The sequence below is a fragment of the Schistocerca gregaria genome, chromosome 2, assembly GCF_023897955.1.
Source record: "Schistocerca gregaria isolate iqSchGreg1 chromosome 2, iqSchGreg1.2, whole genome shotgun sequence".
NCBI lineage: Eukaryota > Metazoa > Arthropoda > Insecta > Orthoptera > Acrididae > Schistocerca > Schistocerca gregaria.
This window is the reverse complement of record NC_064921.1, coordinates 605,569,122-605,592,241: the sequence shown is the minus strand read 5'-3', so window position 1 is coordinate 605,592,241 and position 23,120 is coordinate 605,569,122.

The window sequence follows — 23,120 nt, the reverse complement described above, 5'->3', positions numbered from 1 at the left end:
AGCAGCTCACAACAGCCACTTTCCATCAAGAGTCAGAATGGGAGGCAGGAAGATTCATAAAAACCTTGCAATGATGTATGAAAAATTACAATCATTAATATAAATTAACTTTGGAAATTGGAAGGTGATTTAATTGGAACAGCAACCCATACACATCACCCAAGACATAAACCTAAACATGATTTGCTCTTGAGCATCCATTTATCATTTCCCATATCATCATTTATAAACATATCTTTGTACAAACGTTTTTTTTACTCAAAACACATATCTGAACTAATATTGAGTGCTAGTAAGGAGTTTTATTTGCTACAAGAGTGATTATAGTACTTAATGTTCTACTTCTTGAGTGAATATTAAAGCTCAAAGAAAGCACAAACAAATGTTAAATTAGAAAAAGTGAAAGAAAAAATTAGAAAGTTTTGTAATTTCATCAAACAAGGAAGCTTTTGATAGAAATGGTCATTGACACTATATTAATTCAAACTATTACCAAATTTTAATGTGAGTTTTGTAGTGAAATTACTTGGATTAAAGAATCTACATTAATAATAAATATGTTAAACTGACATGTGTTTCTGTTTGTCTTTGAATATGCTAATTTCCAAAACTACTAGGTGAATTTTTGTGGGGGTTGTTTTTGCAGATAACTTGGGCATAGTTTAGGGCCTGTATAGACTTTAGTTCATCAAAACTGGGTCACAGAAAACATAACATATTCATACATACTAATGTATGTATGTTCCACATCTCCTCCAAAACCACTGGGCAGATTTCAACTGGATCTGGTTCACAAATCACTTACTGTCTGGAAAGAATGTTGTTGGGGTCAGAATTACTTACCTATCAAAGAGATGGGGATGGGTTAAAAAGAAGTGTAGCCTATGATGCACGATTACCCTGATTTTATTCATTCAGTATTTGAGAATGAGAGTACTGAGTGACTTGCGCAAACTTAACACCTAATTTCAAACCTTTATGAAACTTTTTCTCACTGACAACCCCCCCCCCCCCCCCCCCAATCCTTCCCCACATAATCAGCACTTACATCTATATTCTGCAAACCACTGTGAAGTTAATGGCAGGGGCCACGTCCCACTGTACCAGTTATTAAGGTTTCTTTCCATTCCATTCACATATGAATGATTGTTTAAATGCTTCTTTGTGTGCTGCAATTATTCTTGTCCTCACAATTCCTATATGAGTGATACATAATGGCTTGTTGTATATTCTTAGAGTCGTCATTTAAAACCAGTTCTTGAAACTTTGTAAGTGGGCTTTCTCGAGATAGTTTACTGCCATCTCCAAGAGTCTCCCAATTCAGTTCATGGATCAAAGAAACCTGTGACCATTCTTGCTACCCTTCTCTGCATATTAGTCCTATGTAACATGGGTCCCACATATTTAAGCAATATTCTAGAATGAATTGGATGAGTGATTTGTAAGCAATGTACTTTGTAGATTGATTGCATTTCCTAGTATTATACCAATAAACTGAGGCCTACCACTTGCTTTACCCACATGTGATCTCTCCATTTTATATCTGTACAAAGTTTTACACCCAGGTATTTGTGTGAGTTGGCCACTGACATTGCAGTCATAGGATACTACATTTTTTTTTCATTTTATGAAGTGCACAATTTTACATTTCTGAATTTTTAAAGCAAGTTGCCAGTATTTGTACAACTGTGAAATCTTATCAAGATCTGATTGGATATTGCTGCAGCTTCTTTCAGACAGTACTGCATTACAGATAGCTACATCATCTGCAAAAAGTCTGAGATATTGTCCACAAGGTTATTAATCTAAAATATAAATAGCAGGGACCCAAATACACTACCTTGGGGTATAACCAATTTTACTTCCACGTCTGACGATGACTCTCTGTCCAAGATAATCTGCTGGGTCCTTCCTACCAAAATATCCTCAATCCAGTAACAAATTTTGCTTGATGCAACATATGATTGTATTTTTGGTAATAACTATAGATGTGGTACTGAGTCAAGTGTTCTTCAGAAATCAAGAGATTCTGCATCTATGTGACTGCCTTAATACATATCTTTTATTATGTCTAGTAAGAAGAGTGTGAGCTGGGTTTCACATAATCAGTGTTTTCATAATCTATGCTGAGTGCCTTGGAGTTCATTCTGTTCAAGATAGCTCATTGTATTTCAGCCCATAACACGTTCTAAGGTTTTACAACAAATTAATGTCAAGGATTTATGTGGATCACTTCTGCTACCCTTCTTGTAAACAAATGTGACCTGCACTTTCTTCCAGCTACTGTGCATTGTTTTTTGTTTGAGGAATCGGTGACAGATTGTAGATAAAAGAGGGGCAATTCAACCGCAAATTTAGTATGGAATCTGTTAGGGATTCCATCTGGCCTGGGAACTTTGTTAAATTTTAATGATTACTGCTGTTTCTCAACACCAACAACGATTTCACTCATCTTTTCAGTGGTACAAGGATTAAATTGGGACAATTATCCTGGGTCTCCTTTGTTAAGGAACATTTCAAAATGGAGTTGAGCATTTCAGCTTTTGCTTTGCTACCCTCAGTTTGAGTTCTTGTCTCATTCATAAGTAACTGGCCACTTGCCATTTGTTTGCACTGTGCTGCACTAACTAATAGACTGATCATAGAGTCCAAGTGTTGTGGAGGTTAAGCAGCCTGGCTGCTGTTCCTCCTTGATCTTCTCTGGTGATGTGATGACCTCTCTTGTGAAATGGCATAACTCTACTTCTTCAGTTTGTTGAAGTAAGCGATGGTGGCAAGATCTTTTGGGCAGGCTTCTTCCTGCCTGAGCGCCACTCTTCCATCAACCACTTCTCCAAGATTCGGTAGATGTGCTCCCAGGCCTGGAGAGTGAAGATCAGGTGGGCACTGACTATGCGTAGCTCCTTCCTGGACACCACATCATACAACATGCCATGAATGTGGCAGAGGTCATACAGTTGGTGGGGAAGGGAGAGCTTGGGGGTGCCCACTGGCATGAATGAATGGGTAGGGATTGTCACTATGGGGGTATGTTCCATTCCTGAGAGATACCACGATCTTCTATAGGAAGAGCTGCACACTGCACTCATCTGGGAGTGGCAGGCACTAGGGCAGGTCTTCTTTCTCAGACTCTTCCTCATCCTGTGAGGAAGTGGTGGGCATCTCTTCCTCAGCCCACAAGTCTCCCTCCGCAACAGGAGGGAGGACGGCATCTCCACATCCATCAGCGAATGCTCTGCCTCCCACATTTCTGCAGGTGGCAGGGCTGTGAACATCTGTGTGGCTGTGTCCACCTCTGCCAGTGGCCACCTCACAAGGGAGGCAGTGGCAGGGACAGACATGTTCTTCACCACTCACATTTCATCACGCAGCCATTGGAGTTGGTGATGGATGGCTGTAAGCTCTTTGTACATAATGGCCCTCTCAGCCAGAGGTGGCTTGGAGGCTGGCCAGGGCGTCATCGGTGGCGGCTTAATACTTCATAGTGGCACAGCTCACTTCTGGAGAGGGGGAATTGGGGGGGGAGGGGGGTTACGAGGTGGCCATCTTGTCATCAGAGACCACCACAGGGCATGTTGCAACATTCTGACATTAATGTTCCTTGATGTAACTGCAGCTGCATGAATTTGCAGCTTAGGCTCCACACTTCACACTTGACAGTCACACCATGCAGCTTGGGGCAGTTGCATGTGTCACATGCTTCAGTGCACTTCAGGCACACAACGGTGCCCTTGCTGTTTATGCAACATGCCCCATCCGCTGACACTTGTAGCACTTCAGCACAATGCATTTATGCTTCAGCCATATTTTGTAGCCACAATCCTTCCCCACAATGTCCATGAGGAATTCAAGTGTGGCAGCAAGCCTGCCTCGCTTTCCATGTCCAGACATTGTGTTCGGCTAGTGATGTAGGAGAGAAAGTAGCGAGCGAAGAAGTGAGCCACAGCAAGTCGAGCAGCAGAGTGCATGACTTGACTTTTATGCCACTAACAGCCTTTATGCATGACCAGAATTTGTTTGAGTTTTGTGAAACATCATTTGACAATACTCTGCTATTGTAGTCATTGGAGGCCTAAAGAATTGATCGTTTATAGTCAAAAACATTTCATTCAGCATCTATAGCCCTATACTTCATTTTACAGCTATTATGAAGTAGTCTCTGTGTCTTTAGATGTTTCTTCAGAGATTGTATGTCCTGAGGATCCCCCCTCCCCAATATGAACTGTTTTGATGGATGCATATCTATTTAGTGCATAGTCAACTACTCTATTAGTCTTGAAGCCTAGTAGCTCTATATGCTCCAGCCCAATGTTGTAAGTTTCAAGTTCCTCATCAAAATATGACACTACTGCTCTATTATCAACTTTACTTGTCTTATGGTCTTTGTACTTTGGTAATCATTGTTGCCACAACCACAGCATGATCACTGATACCAGTTTTGCCACTGATTATTAAAGTACGATTTGAGACCTTACATACAAGTGAACTGAGGTTGTCTTTACAGTTTTCAGTTACATCAGAAGATAGTCTGGAGGATGATAGAGGGATCCAATTACCTTTTATTCCCACACTTGATACCAAGTCTTGCCCAAACAGTCTTCAGTTTCTGTGTTAGTAGATTTGAGTTTCATGTCTACTGCAACAAATACACCACTTTCATTAGTCTATCCTTTTCCCCAAAAATCCCACTGCAGTCAATTATAGGTTTCAATCAGCTTTATGAGCCTGATATTGCATGAGCTCCGCTGTTTTTAGGAGAGCTCCAAACTCTGGAATTTTGATGCAAATGCTCCAGCAGTTAACTACTAGGATTTTAATACTCTCATATGTGGGAGAGGAGGGAGGTAATCTTTTGGAGGTTACGTTTATTTTTCTGGGTCTCCTATAGCTGTCATAACCTGAACTGGATGGAGAGTCACCTAATCTAAAAAAACCACTTATGTGCATCACACACACTGTCAGCTACCTGGGTAGCAGCCTCTGATGTGTCGTGCACACCTAACCCATTTAGAGGAATCCTACAACTCTCAACCCTATGATGTAGGTCCAGGAAGTCACAGCCTAGCTTGTCATAGAACTTTCAAAATCTCTTGTTCAGTTCTTCCACTCAACTTAGAACCAATGGCCACAGTCTGTTCTGGGAACAATTCTGCAAATTGTGAGACTCTCTGTTGAAACTTAATGTGTGAGGCTGGTCTTCTCAACCGTCCCCGCCAGTTGCTGGAATGATCCAAGTATGACATTAGAACCCAAATAACAGGCATCCTTTGTTCCCATGTGAGCCGCAATCTGCTGTTGGTTGCACCCTTTTCCCTCAGTGACTGCTCAAATAGCAAAATATTTCCTTTCCATTGCTGTCATTTTCCTGATGGATGCTGTTATTCGCCATAAGTTTGAACTGCAAATTATTAATAAACCTTTTCCCCTTTTGCATTTGCCTCCTCCTGATACACGACAAAACAAGTTTCCACAAAACAGGTGAAGTGGGTCCCTCCGGTTTAGTTTTGCTGTCAGTGAAAAATAGGGCCTCAAAGTTATTGATTAAGGGGATCGGTATAACACCCTGAGTCCTTTCCAGTTCCCATCTAACTCATGTACCATTTACATGGCATTTCCACTGAAGTGAGTGAGTAATGACTCATCCCATACTTGCTGCAAAAGAGACAGGATTCACAGGAGAGGATAGTACTTGAGATACCTTTGCTACTAGTACAGAAGATGCATGACTCTAGGGGAGCTTTTCCAACACGCCAATCCACAGCAGTTGCCAATTGTTTGACAGGAGTCAGGGCAATTTTCAGCTGCCTATGAGCATCAACAAACTCATTCTGTGCTCAAGAATAGTATACACAGTGGTGCTGTGTTATGGCTGGTGCAATGTATTAGAGGACAGTGAACAAACAACTTTAAACTGGGCATGCTGATTATCTTTTACCCTGTTGAGCTAAAAATTACTAATTCCCAGTAAAATTTGAAGCAAACAAACAAAACTAGATTTCTATTAAGCCAACAGGAAAATGTGTGGTAAAAATCACATTATCACCTACACCACTCAATGTACAAATTTGAAGAATGCTACATGAATTAGGGAAAGATATTTACTCTCTCAAAAAACCATTTACTCTCTCACTTTTGAACTTTATCATATTTGTGAAAATGTTGTTCTTGGTTGATATGTGCTACATGATACTATTCAAAGTAATGAACACAATGCTTATACAATCTTCAATACATTTATTCCATACTTCCACACTAATTGTTGCATAATATACACACTGCAAAATATATAGGTATTACACACACTATCCAGTATTTGAGAACATGAGAACTTATGGACTTAAACAAACTTTATACATAATTTCAAACCTTTATGAAAGTTTTCACACTGATAACCTTCACAAAATGATGAAAGGGAAAAAGTTTATCATTTATTTAATTTTCATTGTTCATGCTGTAAAAACGGTTGGATCAGGCATGATGTCATTACATTTACATTTATTACTTCTTTGTTACTAAATTTACTTGGAGCAGATTTACCAGACAGTATCCATGTATGCTGCTAAATGTACCTACAAAAATATGTCATTGTACAACATATTGTTCACAAGATACTGTACGAGAGAAAGAGGAGATGGAGAGAGAGAGGAAGAGCTGGACAGGAAAAGGGAAGAGGAGGAGATAGACATGAAGGGGAAAGAGGAGGAGATGGACAGGGAGAGGGAGAAGGTGGACTAATAGAATTGAAATATATACATACCAGGGCAATACCAGACACTCAGCTAGTTATAAGTATTAACAAAAAAATAAATACCATTTTCATTATCAAAAAGTTATAAATTGATTGTGATTGCAACCCCAAGGCAGTATGTATTTGGCGCCACCTCAGTATAGTTCAGGGTTTTATGGGATATTATTGAAAAATAAAAAAGGAAAATTTTAAAAATCTTGTGTGTTGAAATGTTATTTAAAAAAGTTAAAAACATATGATTTGCATTAGAAAACAAATAATTCAGAAACAAACTCAGGACCTCTGCATCAAGTAACTGGATTATTTATTTATTTATTAATCTTTATTTATCCAAGGATCTTCTCACAATGACATGATGGCGGTGAAAAAAGGTTCACGAAAATCGAGTTCCGCGAAAAACGTAAAAAAGAATGAGTCTTTATGTATTCAGTGCAAAAAAAGTATCGTTGTTCGACCTGGAAACTGTTACTGCTGCGAAGTTAAAGCAAAAAACGCAAACGAAATCATTACAAGATCACCACTAGCGAAAAAACCGTAGCAAATGCAAATTCAGTGACATCGACATGTAAACATTGCGATGATTTTCGTCTCGTTTTAAGTGCAAAAAAACAGTGAAATCAGTGAACTTAACAGGACTGTAGCCTTACTGGAGAAACAGCTGCAACATCTTGGCTGTAAAAATCAACAGAGCATCGTCTGAACCTGGAAGAAATATCGGCTACGAGTGATGTAATCAAAGGAAGAACTACCGTTGAAACCAATACAAAACTTGGAAATAATAAAGTAAGTGCATCAAATAGTTATAATGACAAACGTGATTCCACAAACAATGTCAATCAGGAACATATGAGTCCAGATAATAATTATAAATAACAACAGCCCTGCACTGTAAATTTTTCGCGCAGGTCGCATCGTAAACAAAGAAATGTGATTAAAAAATCAGTCGACTGGCCTCAGGTGTGCAAAAAAGAACAAAAAGTGTTGATTTTTGCCGATAATCATGGACGCCAGATAGCAGAAAAGGTAGCAGATACACAAACTAACGCAAGTGTCCAAGCCTTTGTCAAACCAGGAGCAGGCATTGCAGAAGTGACAACAACAGTGGTAAAATCGTGTGAAAACCTTAACCAAAAGACTGTGTCGTAATTTTTGCAGGTGCGAATGATGTTGCCAGAGATAAAGGTAGTGAACTCATCACTGCTCTTGAAAGTGTGCTACCCAAATTAGGCAACACAAATGTAGCTATTGTAAATCAACCACACAGATACGACCTTACTCCTTGGTCATGTGTAAATAAATTAATAGAAAGAGTAAACAAAGAGATAGATACTTTATGCAAAAAGTTTCTGTATGTGAACTTAATAAATGTAAGCACGTTAGACAGGTCCAGGCACACCAGCCATGGCCTTCATTTAACACCAGCCATGGCCTTCATTTAAATCACAGTGGGAAACAATTTTTGGTTGAAGAAGTCTCTCGTCTATCAAATTGGAATCACAATAGGACTAACATAGAAGCAGTCCAAAGTACTTTGGACAAATGGGTCATAAAGAAAGATGCGATGTCTTATAAAAAGGGTGAAAGACATTTTTTAGGGAAGTAGACTGTATCTCAGAAAAAGGTGATGCAGAATTAAATTGCAGATATAGACTGAAGATTGTACACCAGAATTACAGTCATTAACAAACAAAGTTGATGAAATAAATATACTCCTCAATAGTGAATGGAAAGATGTTTCAGTGTTATGTTTTTGTGAACATTGGTTACAAAATGAGAATTTTCAGTACTTAAAAATATTACTTTTTAACCTTGCAAACTGCTTTTGTAGAATGGAATCAAAACATGGGGGAACTTGTATATATGTAAAAGAAAATGTAGATTATAAGAGTGTAACATCTGTTTGCAAACTTGGTTGTGAAAGAGACTTTGAAATCTCAGCTGTAGAATTAATGTCTGAAAATACTATTATTTTTGTGTGTATAGATCTCCTGTTAGCAACATAAGTGCTTTTTTCAAAAAATTGGACCTTGCTTTAGGCAAACTTAAGACAACTGGGAAAACAGTGGTACTATGTGGTGATTTTAATATTGACTTTCTGAGCCATAGCCCTCACAGGGAAACGTTTTTAAATATTATAAAAGCCTACAATCTTTGTCTTACTATTAGCTCTCCAACACATGTAACTAAAACTAGTGTCACTCTCCTTTATCAGGTATGTGTAAACACAGACAAGTGTACATCAGAAAACTTTGATACCGCCTATAGTGACCACCTTTCACAGTTACTGACCATATCTGTAAATCACATTTCAACCAGAATAGAAAATGTTATCCATAAAAGGATTTATAGTGGGAAAAATATAGAATGCTTCCAGTAACTAATCAGTGAAAATCTTGGAGAGAAGTATATGATACCTACAATACTAACAAAAAGATGGAACATTTTTTGAACATTTTCAAGCATAATTTTGACATAGGTTTTCCACAAAGGAAAGTTATTTCCAAGAGCACAGATAGATTCAGAAACTGGATTACACCAGGCATCAGAGTATCTTGTAAAAGAAAGTGGAAACTTTTTCTGCAGTCAAAAACTAACAGCAGTCCAGAATTTATTAATTATTTCAAAAAATACAAGCTAGTTTTGAAACGCATCATAAAGTAGGCAAAATTAAGGAAAATGACAAATATATTATGAAGTCATCCAATAAAACTAAGTCCATGTGGAAAGCGGTGCAGGATCTTACTGGGAAGAAGACAACTCACAAAAATATTGTGATATCACATGATGGCAAGAATATCACTGACCCTAGGGAAGTTGCAAATAGTTTCAATTCTTACTATGCAACTGTTGCTGGGAAATTAGTGAAGGAAAAATTTGGAAATCCACCTAATACAACATGGAAAGAACTTTCATCTACTGAAATAAACAATATATCCATTTACCTCAGTCCAGTAAGCCCAACAGAGCTCCTAAATACCATTATTTCACTGTAGAGTAAGCATTCAACTGGTGTTGATGATATTCCAGATTATATTATAAAAATAACAGCAAGACAAATACTTTCACCTTTATTGGACATATGCAATTCATCCTTATCATGTGGTGTCTGCCCTCAGCAACTGAAAATGGCAAAAGTAATACCCCTATATAAAAAAAGGTGATCATCAATGTATGGGTAACTATAGGCTGGCGTCTCTATTGTCAGGGTTTTCGAAAATTATTGAAAAAGTGTTCCTTTCAAAACTAATTACATTCTTTGACAAGAATAATATTAATTCTGGATGTCAACATGGCTTCAGACCACAGAGATCAATTGAAACTACCACTTTAAATCTGGTAAACCATGTCTTAAATGCAGTGGACAACCACAGAAATATCTCAGGTTTATTCTTGGACCTAACAAAAGCTTTTGATGTGGTTGATCATTCTATACTCCTGAGGAAGCTCGAATGGTATGGTGTACGAGATGTACCAAATCAGTGGATCAAATCATATTTGGAATATCGCTCTCAGGTAACTGAAATTAAGTACACGGAAGGAAATGAACTCCAGGTACACGTTTCAGAACCATGTGGACTAACTCATGGTGTTCAACAGGGCTCCATTTTAGGTCCCTTTCTTTTTTTGTGGTCTACATTAATGATTTCCCATCACATGTTAGGGATTCTGAACCAGTACTGTTTGCAGATGACACCAGTGTATTGATTGAAGGGAATAATGAAGAAAATCTTACTGCATGTGCAAAAGATATTACAAAAGTAGTGTCTGAATGGTTTACCACAAACAGGCTAATAGTTAATCCCCAAAAAACGGTACTCATGAATTTCCACACTGATCAAAATAAAAATCCGGCACAACCTGTAATATGTATAGATAACCAAAACATTAGTTCTGTCAATGAAACTAAATTTCTTGGGATTCATATCCAGGAAAATCTTAAATGGAACACTCATATCACAGCCCTAAATTCAAAACTAGCAAAAATGAGCTATGTGGTAAGAATTCTCTGCAACAGTACTAGTGCAGAAACGGTTAGGGCTGTATACTTTGCTCATGTACATTCAATACTGAAGTACGGTATCATTTTCTGGGGAAATGTACATCAGGCCATAACAGTTTTCAGGAAACAAAAGTCAATTATAAGAATAATGAAACAAGTGAGCAGCAGAAAATCATGCAAACCATTCTTTAAAGATCTAAAGATCCTATCTCTTCGCTGCATTTATATACTGGAAGTAGTCACACATGTCAAAAAAAGCATACTGAGAAAAGTAAACCTTTTTCCTCAAAACAAAAGTGTCCATGATTACAGTACCAGGTCAGACAGTGACATACATGTCAATCATTGTAACACCACATTATGCCAAAAAGATGTATATCATGCAGGAACAAAACTTTACAACAGATTACCAAGACCTATAAAATCACTTACTGAACTACAAAGCTTTAAAAAGTCTGTACATCCTACCTTCTGAAAAACTGCTACTATTCAGTCTCACAGTATCTTATGCAAGAAACAATGTAATTTGTTAAAAACAAAGATTCCAAGACTTACCAAGCGGGAAAGCGCCGGCAGACAGGCACATGTACAAAACACACAAACACACACACAGAATTACTAGCTTTCGCAACCGATGGTTGCTTCTTCAGGAAGGAGAGGGAAAGACGAAAGGATGTGGGTTTTAAGGGAGAGGGTAAGGAGTCATTCCAATCCCGGGAGCGGAAAGACTTCCCTTAGGGGAAAAAAAGGACAGGTGTACACTCGCACACACACACACACACACACACACACACACACACACACACACACACACACACACACACACACACACACATCCATCCGCACATACACAGACACAAGCAGACATATTTAAAGGCAAAGAGTCTCTTTGCCTTTAAATATGTCTGCTTGCGTTTGTGTATGTGCGGATGGATATATGTGTGTGTGTGTGTGTGTGTGTGTGTGTGTGTGTGTGTGTGTGTGTGTGTGTGTGTGTGTGTGCGTGCGAGTGTACACCTGTCCTTTTTTTCCCCTAAGGGAAGTCTTTCCGCTCCCGGGATTGGAATGACTCCTTACCCTCTCCCTTAAAACCCACATCCTTTCGTCTTTCCCTCTCCTTCCTGAAGAAGCAACCATCGGTTGCGAAAGCTAGTAATTCTGTGTGTGTGTTTGTGTGTTTTGTTCATGTGCCTGTCTGCCGGCGCTTTCCCACTTGGTAAGTCTTGGAATCTTTGTTTTTAATATATTTTTCCCATGTGGAAGTTTCGTTCTATTTTATAAACAATGTAATTTGTATCTTTAACTGTAGAAATAAGTTATAAATATACAGTATTTCAAAAATTTGTAGTTATTAACTGTATAGATCCAATTTGTCATAAAATTTTATAAAATTAATGTTTGACATTTGAAAATGCAATAGCTAAAAAGGTTTTCTGTCCAATATCCTGTGTACAATATATGTACTTAAAAAGAGATTCATATGGACAAATAAATAAATAAATACACATAGGATTTCTCAAGGCACAATACAATAAAAATCAATACGTCAAAATATACATCACGTAGCATATATAACATACTTTATGGGGATAGGACAGATAGTCTATGAGCATGGGACAGGTGGTTGGCCATGACCTTGATTGAGGAACCATTCTGGCAGTTGTCAAAGTGATCTAGGAAAATGATAGAAAAACGCAAATAAGGATGGCTCGACAGAGCAACTCTATTCTCCCAAAGATGTCACTGTCTTAACAGCTACACTCTCTCATTCAGCAAGTCCCTATTGTATAACATTCCCTGATTTACACTCAACTTGTTTCAGGTAACTTGTAATATAAAACATAGCTTCAGTCTTCATTGCTGCCCACCCACTGGCCCCTAGACTGCAAAGATTCAGCTGTGCCCTTTGTACAAAACAGACTCTATTCCTGTCATGTTCAAATATATTCCTCAGTCCACCTGATAAACTGATTTATCTGACTATCATGCATTTTACATCTTGACACATTATTTCCCTGTGAAAGCACTAATGAACTGAAATGTAGCAAGGTGTGGCAGTTATCTGGTTCCATTACTGCCCTCTGCTCTATATTCCTTAAGCAGTCTATTGTATATTATGCATTTTACTCATGAAGAATGTTTTAGCTGCCCTTTTAAATAGATGTAGTTTAGTCATCATTTTATTTCCTTTGGTAAATTATTATACACTTTTATCCCCTGATGTAAAATGCTATTTTTAGTTTTTTGTTTGTTTTTAAAGGATAAATTTAATTCCAAACTAGCTCTTGCTACATGGTTATGTATAGAACTACTAGTGAAGTATTTACTAATGTTTCCCTGATATGTGCCACAGGTTGCTGTCTGTGACTGTGTTTGTGCTTTTGATCCCAGAAAAAATTTCCTTTGCTATGAATTGAGTGTATGTAGGCCTAGTATGTCACCACACGTCATCAGCTGCTACAGAGTGATGCCTTCACCCATTGAGCATAACATAATGATGATGTTTTTTCTTTGCAAGTTCAACAGAAAGAAATTAATTTTGTTGTTCCTTTAACATCATTGTTTTTAAAATTCCTTGTATTTGAATCTGATGTGCTGCTTGTCAATTTTTGTTCTTTATTTCATTACATTGTAGCCACAACTCACAATAAAGGGTTTCACATGAGCAATGCACTCTTCACTGTGATGTCAGCCTGGCGGCAATTGCACGACTTACACATAGGATTTCTGACATCCCTGGTCTGTCACATGAAACTCTTTATGTTTCTTCCAGCTTTTGGAGAATAGACTGTACATTATTTTCCACACACACACACACACACACACACACACACACACACACACACACACACATTGCAATCCTGGTTTGTTTGTCAATGCCCTAGAAAGAGTATGTATTTTATGTTCCGTAAAAAAGGCCTTTTGTAGATCTGCAGTTTTGCAGGTTTTTAGTAAATCTGTTATAGCTTTATTATTTGACAGCAATAATCCAAAATTTCAAGATATCTTATAAGTATTTTAACAATACAAGAAAAAGATTTCTACTCACCATAAAGATGATATGTTGAGTCACAGACAGGCATATCAAAAATACGCTTACTCATTAGCTTTTGACCAAAGTCATCATCAGAAATGGAAACATGCACACATTCATTCACACAAGCAAGCACACCTCATGTACACATGACTGCCATCTCCATCAGCCTGGACTGGAATGTGTCTGTCATCTAGACTGGGAGCAGAAATCTGTAGGGGGTTGGGAAGGGACAGCAGGATATGGATGGGAGGAGAGAAGAGCATTGTCTGGCAGAGCATGCAGGGACTAGACTGTCACAGGTGCAACATAAGGAGGCTATGGGGCAGGTATGGTTTGGGGGAAATGGGGAGCAGAAAAGGAGAGAAGAAAGGAATGGGAATGATAGGCTGGTATATTGGCAGTGTGTGGCACAGAATGGTGGTGGAAGATGAGAATAGTGACTAGGGGATAGGACAGAGAGGATGGAAACTGTTTGGTGGATGGTGTGGAGACATTAGGTTACCATAGAACGTGGCTGGCATCAGTTTAGGAGTGGAGAATGTGTTGTGAGGATCATCAGTAGAGTTCATGAAAGCTGCTTAAGGAGTGAGGAGCCAATCGAAATTAAGCATTGTGTTTTCAGTAGCATGTTGTGCCACAGGGTGGTTTGCTTGTCTACTGACAACGAATTGGGAGTGGCATAGGCATGGACTAGCGTGTTGTGGAGGTTAGGTTGGCCAGGGAGGGCTGGGTGTGCCTCATTTCAGGACATGATGATAGGAAATCAAAGTCCTGATGGAGGATGTGGTTCAGGTATTACAGCCCAGAGTGGTATTGGGTGACTAAGGGAAACTCCTTTCTAGCTGGTTGTTGGGTGTGTTGGGGGATTGGGGGTGTGAGGAGAAATGACATGGGAGATCAGTTGCAGAGTTGGTCTGGGGATAACACCTGTCTGTGAAGGCCTCAGTGAGACTTTCAGCATATTCAACAAGGGAGTTCTTGTCACTGCAGATATGTTGTCCCCAGGTGGCGAGGCTGTGTGGGAGGAATTCTTTTTTGTGTGTGTGGAAGGGATGACAGCTGTTGAAATGCAGGTACTGTTGTTGGTTGGTGGGTTTAATGTGTTTTGTGGTTGGAGCCATCACAGAGGATGAGGTTAACAACCGAAAAGGTGGCAGGCTGGGTTGAGGGGAACCAGCTAATGTACTGTAGATGGGAAGCAGGTGTTGATGTAGTTAAGGAATGAAGTTAGGGTGTATTTGCCCTGAATCCTGATCATGAAGGTATCATCAATGAAGCTGAACCAGACTAAAGGTTTGCTGTTTTGGTAAGGTAGGAAGGTGACCTCTAGGTGGCCCAGGAAAAGGTTGGTGTAGGAGGGTACCATGCAGGTGCCAATGGCTGCGCCATGGATTTGTTTATATACCTTCCCTTCAAATGAGGAATGAAGTAGTGGGTCTGGAGTCAGAAGGACTTTGGGAAAGGTAGTGTTCAGTAACAGTAAGACCATGGGCATGCGGAAAGTTGGTGTATAGGGAGGTGTCATAAACACTGATAAGTAGATATCCAGGAAGTTAAGAGGTGGGAATGGTGGAGAGTTGATGAAAGAAGTGGTTGGTGTCTTGGACATTGGAGGCTAGATTACAGCAGTTGGTTGGCAATGTTAGTCAATGAGGGCCGAAATTTTTTCAGTGGGGGCATAATAACCAGCTACAAAGGATGTACAGGATTGTTGGGTTTGTGGGTTTTGGGAACATGTAGAAGGTGGGTGTGTGGGGTGCCATATGTGCGAGGAGGAAAATGGATTCAGGGAAGAGACTCTTGGAAGGGCCTAAAGCTTTAGGCAGGATTTGGAGGTTATGTTGGACTTCTGGGCTGGGATAATTCTGGCAGAGTCTGTAGGTGGAGGAGACAGATAATAGGCAGGACCTTCTGCTAGGTAGTCGCTGTGATTCATAACAACAGTGGTGGAATCTTTATATGCAGGTCTGATGATTACGTCAGGCATTGTTTTGAGGTTGTATATGGCTGACCTATCTCTTGCTGAAATTTTGGTGTTCAGAGCAGAGGACCTGAGGAAGGATCTTGAGGCCAAGTTGGAGGTAAGGAATTCCTGGAAGATGACCAGTATGTGGACTGTCTTCTCTCACAGTGAGGTAGATATACTAACAGTTACAGTAATTACCTTTCCAATAATAAACAGTTTGTTGGCCCCTTTTAGGTACATCTCACCTTCATTTGACTGTCCCTAATATATGTCTAGCTTTGTTAATTCAATGGCTGTCACTAACCTGCACTAAATGGTGTCAGATCTTCTCCAGCTTTAAAACTCATGCGACCCATGACAGAAATGCCTGATTCACCACCCTTTAAAGAAGTTCTACAGTAGTAACTTGCATGTAAATGTGACAATACTACTATACATTGGAATTTACATCTCTGCACCAGTGGTCTGCAATGTACACTACCATGCTGTACAAAGACTGTAATTTAACTTCAAGTTTGTGTACTTTGGACTGCCCATTTTGATTAATAATCATTATGAGCAAATTTGTGAGGTGTTTGAGCACTTGTGTTATACAGTACATTCTATTTTTTACATAAAAGATGCAGGAACGTCTAACACAAAGAAAGTAGACCGCAGAGTCACATCACTCATGCAACAGAATAAAATAAACAGTGTTTAGTGTAAAAGGTGCACAAAACGTGTGTGTAGTTGAAGGAAATCTGTGCATTAAATGCAAATTTTGATTCAATGAAAAGTGTACCAAAGTATTTTTTAAATTCATTTGCGATGATTAACAGTGAAGTCGAAAGATGAAGTTATAAAAGTGTTCTTTAGTGTTATAGACGTTTTGAAAACTGAGATACGAGTAATGACGAATGAAAATGAAGATCTGAAGCGTCAAGAGAACTGCAGTTGTGTGAAAACACCAGTTATTGCGGACCATAGACAAGAAAATGAGCGAAACGTTATTAACGGACAAAGACACGAAAATCGGCACAGTGTTACAATTTCCTTAAAAGAATATGTAGAAGTTTTAGAATCATTGAAGACTGTAAATCAATGAACAAATATGAATCGATAAACGAAAGAGTAAATAGCAGCGCAGTAGTGAATCAAATACTGTCAAAGACGAGTTTCTTGTTATTGGCAACACTATGCTGGAAACATCGAAGTACCACATGAAAAAAAAAAAAACTGAAGAACCGGTGAGTGTAGGCATCAAGCTCAGCAAATGAGTAAGTATCTTAGTAACGTATTATGCTCGAAAGAAACGTCAAGAGACGAATCCAGCGGGAACAACAAAGTTGTATTCCTACACGTGCGGACAAATTCTCCTCAAAGCAGCAGCCAGGAAGAAAACGTCAACGAGACGAGAAACATGATTTGAACTGCAAGACACCTATACAAAGCTTATAGGAATGCAACAAGCGGTGTAATATACAGAAGATCGGTTAATGAAATGTACATAGCAGACTAAATTTCAGTATCAAGCAGCATTTCAACAGGTTAGGAGCTGTATTTATTGATCGTAATAAATTCCTAAACAATAAATGTCTGGTGAAAGATGTTTTAGGCACATCTTAACAGATTGAGTTCCAAAATACTTAGTAAAATATTCACTGATACATGTCATATCACGAGAAATTAGGGAAACCAAAAAGTGTTAATAAGGATGTTAAATAACCTAACTGACTTCCAACCAATAGTAAAATTATAAATAGAACTGAGGGTTCATATATATGGCACCCGAATGTAAATTGATTAAATGCTGAATATTCAGGTGACAAAAACTCTAAAATAGATAAGCTTCAAATTCCTTTGTCTGAGTTTAAAAATAATAAAAGTCTTAAATAAAACTGAAAATTTTAAATTAGTTACCAGTTCTTGTAGGAAAAGTCAGTCACGAGGAAGTTCATGCATACTTATTCAGTGAGCTGTAGATAACCATGTAAGAAGTGACTTCAAGCTGTATATTTTTGAGAGCTGCTGTATCGATTAAGGATCCAAAATGTTGCTATAATGTCGAATTATAGAAATCCAGGTAAAGTCACAAGTAAGAATTTCCTATGAAAATTCCAGTGTTTGCTAGAACACCTAGATAAAGAGAAAAAAAATGTAATTGCTGCTGACTTCAGCATCAATGTGTTGAGCGAAAATGATGAAGCACCAAAATTCATTGACACAACAACAACAAAAAAACATGGTTTCAAATAAAATTTTTTGGAATCAGTGAGAGAAGGTGCACAGTCAGCTACAAGTATTGATAATACTTTAACCCATTATGTTTTTGGAGACGCACATAAATTTTGTTTTGATTTAGGAGTTTCTGGTCAATCTCGTTATTCGTTGAGCTGAGATCAAGTAAGGAAGTTCTGTATGAAAATGTGTACCTAAGAAGGAACTTTAATCAGGAAAACATGATTTCATTTTATGGCAAGCTGAATGAGACAGAAAAGCACTTTGACGAAAATATTCCAAGCAGTGTAAACTCTGAAGCGTTCTTAAGTAGCTTTTTAAATGTTTTCAGTTTAAGTTTCCACCTTAAATTTGTTTTAATAAAGTGATAAATTGAAATGGACCACACAGCTACACGAGGAACAAAGATATAACAAAAATACTCACATTGTTTAATATGTTAGATGATGAAATTTGTCAAGGCAGCAAAGCAGATGGCAAATAGTGGTTTAATTTTAAGGCATGGGAATAAATTAAAGGCAGTGTGGTCAATGTGAAATCTGAGTTAGGTATTAAAATTCTGAAGAAATTTTATCAGTTATAAAAACCTTGAAAACAGGGTACTCATGTGGAATTGATGGAATACCAGATGCAATTATTAAAAAATGCTGTCTTGCCTTAGCTGAACCCTTGACACATTTGTGCAACAGCTCCCTGGCATCAGGAACCTTCCCTTCATGCTTGAAAACAGCAAACCTGAAACCACTGTTCAAAAAAGGAAATCCAGAATGTGTTTCAAATTATAGACCAATAGCCCTACTGCCTGTATTTTCTAAAATTTTAGAAAAAGTTTTTTATAAGCGATTGTCTGATTTCCTAAGTAAAAATAAAATTCTGTCTCCTTCACAGCATGGCTTCAGGGAAGGCTATTCAACTGGAAGTACAATATTTGAATTTCTTAATGAAATCTATGCTAAACTGGATGCAAGTGAGTTTGTGACAGGCATATGTCTTGATTTATCTAAAGCTTTTGATGTCATTGACCATAATGCCCTACTGCAGAAGCTTAACCAGTTAGGAATTAGAGGTATATCCAATGAGTGGCTCAAGACATACCTATGTGGTCGCAAACAGGTGGTAGAAGTGCAATATACTGACCATAACAAAATCAGCTACTTCTATTAAAATGTGAAATATGGTGTCCCTCAAGGATCAGTATTAGGACCCATTCTGTTTCTCCTCTATGTCAATGATCTTATGTACAATAAGTATTGCTAAACTACCCTCCAATTTGCAGACGATACAAGCTTCCTTATTAGTGGTAAACAGAAGAAAAACTAAAAGACTCCGCTATACAAACAATGAACAGTGTAGAACAGTGGTTCAGCTACAACAAGCTAATTATAAACAAAGAAAAGACAGTAGCACTTAACTTCTATAATGTAAAAGGAAGACACCACCCAAACATAGAAATAGAACTTAGGAACAGAGTTCTTGAAAGTATTAACAGCACTAAATTTCTGGGACTCTGGCTCCAGAACAACACAAAATGGGAGGTACATATTGAATATTTGCAAAGAAAACTAAGCAAAACCTGTTACATGATACGGATCTTAAAAACTTGTTGCAGCAAAGCCAGCCTGTTAAATGTATACTACTCCTATGTGCATTCTGTAATTAAATATGGCATAATCTTCTGGGGCAATACAATAACAAATATTAAACTTTTCAGGATGCAAAAGAGAATACTAAGAATTATTGAAGGGGTAAACAATACGAAATCGTGCGGACCCATATTCAAAAAAACTGTCAGTTCTTCCTCTTCCTTGCATTTTTATCTACGAAAGATCAGTTTTCATCAAACAAAATATTGATAGACACGCAGATATCTTATTAAAAAATGAAGATATACATTCACACAATACAAGGCAAAAATCTGACCTTCATGTGAAACAGGTGAGAACATCATTGTGCCAAAAAGGACACTACATACTGGGATAAAGATTTGCAATAATCTACCTAAACATATTAAATCAATAGGTAAACTCTGTAGTTTTAAGGCTGAAGTAAAGGCATATTTAATTGCTCATTGCTTTTACAGTCTGACAGAATATATAAAAGCCAAACAACAAAAATAAAGATGCATTATTAATATTCTACTTTGTATGTTGCCTGTGATGTTTGTTGTATTTAAGAATCTGTGCTAAATTACCTGACTATCTAGTCCTTAGCATTGCAATACAAACTGTATTTTTATCTTGTAAATACCTAACCATGTCCAATATCCTTGTATATATTCTATACATATAGGTTTTGAAGGACTAAATTTAATAAAATAAAAATAAAAATAAAAAGACTCTAGTCACGAAATTTGTAAAATCAAACTTGAAGATAAGGTAATTGAAAATCTAGCTCAAATTTCAGAATGCTTCAATGAATTCTTCATTAATGTAACAAAGTCAAGTATCAGTGTTGCAGATTATGACAACAAATTATGTTCCTGTATTAAATGTCTGAATGCTTCACAAAATTTAAAACAGTGTAAGGAATAGATGTAGAAATATTATATTAATAAAAAAACAAAAAATTTACAGGTTAGGATAGGATTCCCATGATAGTTCTTAAATTTGTGCTTAAAACAGTTGGACAGCCACTATCTATAATAACAAACCAATCTTTTGATCAAGGATGTTTCCCAGAGGTGCTAAACTAAGCAGAATTTAAAATGCTGTTCAAAAAAGGGTCAAGAGAGGATATGGGAAATCATCATCCCACATCTTTTCTACCAGTCTTGTCAAAAGTATTCGTAAAAGCTGCCATCCAGATTCAAAATTTTATTGAAAACCATAACATTATTTTGAAAAATCAACGTGGCTTCCAGGATGGAAAAAGAAATGTAGATGCAATTAAAAAGTTTGTTGACAAGTTTAGCACATCATCAGACAATAAAAATAAAGTTACAGAGATCCTCTGTGATGTCACAGAAGCCTTTGAGTCAGTGTATCTTGCAATTCTAATCTGTAAACTTGATAGATATAGAATTAGCAGTAGTGTTCTGCAGTGGCTTGCTTCATACCTGTGCAATGGGAAACAGAGTGGTTGTCTCTACAAATCACCGAATTATTCTTCCAAATGGAAGACAGTAATGCAACATGTCTCTCAAGGCTATATACTAGGACCTAATTTATTTCTATTCTACACTGATAAACTATCAATTAACATTAATGCCACATCGGTTTCATTTGCAGATGAAACATCCATATTAATTGAAGATCATGACCCAGAAACCATCCCTATCTGCATCATCAATACTGAACGAGATGGTACAGTAGTTCATACACTGGACTCACATTCTGGAAGATAACAGTTCAAACCCACGTCCTGCCATCCTCTTTTAGGTTTTCTGTGGTTCCCCTAAGTTGCTTCATGCAAATACTGGGATGGTTCCTGTGAAAGGGCATGGCCAACTTCCTTCCCCATCATTTCGTAATCTGATGGGACTGATGACCTCACTGTTTGGTCCCCTCTCCCCAAACCGACCAACCACAATCAATACAACAGAAAATTGAGAAACATGGTTTCATCTCACTGGGTTAACCCTGGACATCTCAAAAACCCATATGGTCCAGTTCAGAACAAATCAGTCAACAGTCCAGGAAATTAAAATAAACTGAAAAATCAACATCTAGAAGAAGTGGGTTCTGTGAATTTTTTAGTATTAAATCTAGACAAGAATTTAAATTGAAACTGACATTTGGAATATTTGGTTAACAAACTATGTATCTTTGTGTTCGCAGTGCAAATATTAGCAAAAGTCACTGACATGGATAGAAGAAAAATTGTGTACAGTAGCTGCTTCCAGTTAGTTACAAGGTATGGTATTGCTTTTTGTGGAAATTCCAGTAACTTAAAGTGCATTCTGAAATTACAGAATGGAATTATTAGAAACATTTTCGCTATGCATCTGAGGAAATCATGTCGCCCATTATTTAAAAATCTGAAATTATTAACAGTACTCTCTCAATATATCTATGACATTATAATTTTCTTGTGTAGCAATTTATAGGTCTGTAAAGAGCACTACTTTGATCACACATATAATAAAGAAATAGAAAAATCTTTTGGGTCCTTGCACATTCTTTAAACTTGCATAATCAGACTCTCTAGTAAATGGGAATGAAAACTTACAACAGACTATAAAAGCCAAGATCATTCTGAATGTGAACCCAATACCCTGAAAAGAAAGTAGTATGATACTCTGCTTTAGCGATGCTACTACTCAGTTGAAGATTTCATGAATGATGAACTAAATATTTGGATAGATATAGTGTGTCAGTTGTCTTGTTGTGTGAATGTTGGAAGGTAATTATTCGTAAAAAAATTACATTACTGTTTAAAAGAACTACATCTCCTGTACTCTGATTTAATGATTAACATATGTATGTTATGAGACAAATAAATCACCTTTGGCATTTCATTGGTTGTAATGATTTTATCTTAAAAAAGGCCTACTTCTCCTTCATATGACAGCAGGTATTTGACCATGTTGGCCCAACACCCATGGGCTATATCTCCACTAATTAATTCCTCCAGCCACCCTTTCCCAACTCTATTGAATTGCAGACGCACCTAGTGTAGCCCCATCTCCCAGTTGTCCCTAGCTGCACCAGTGCAATGTGCATCTGGCTGCCAGTCATCAGCGTCATCTCCAGCCCTATACTGACTAGTTGTACAGCACTGCCAAGATGGGCCTCTCATTTCATTAAAACTGCTCTACCATGTAGAAATGGGTGTCACCTGTTAGGGAAGCTATCTTACTCATCTATGTTGTACACTCTGTCCCTACCCAAGCTTTTACCTACCCCACACACTATCGCTATGTGATGATCTTGTGTGAAAAAAAACTAAATCTTCAGTCACTTGATCAAACCCAGCACTTGGCTTGAAAACACTGGTGATCTGATCCTACTCTCCTAACTTCTCCTGTAACTAGGGTCTGCCATGACTGCTACATAACAGCAGTACAGTACTTTCCCATTCTTCCTACTCATGGGCAGAGTACACTGCACATCCACCATCTTACAGCATATTTAGGCTCCTCTCCCCTTACCTCTGGCAGTTGGCACCTATTGCTGGTTTTGCATTGTCAGACCACATCCTGTTCCTGCCAGCC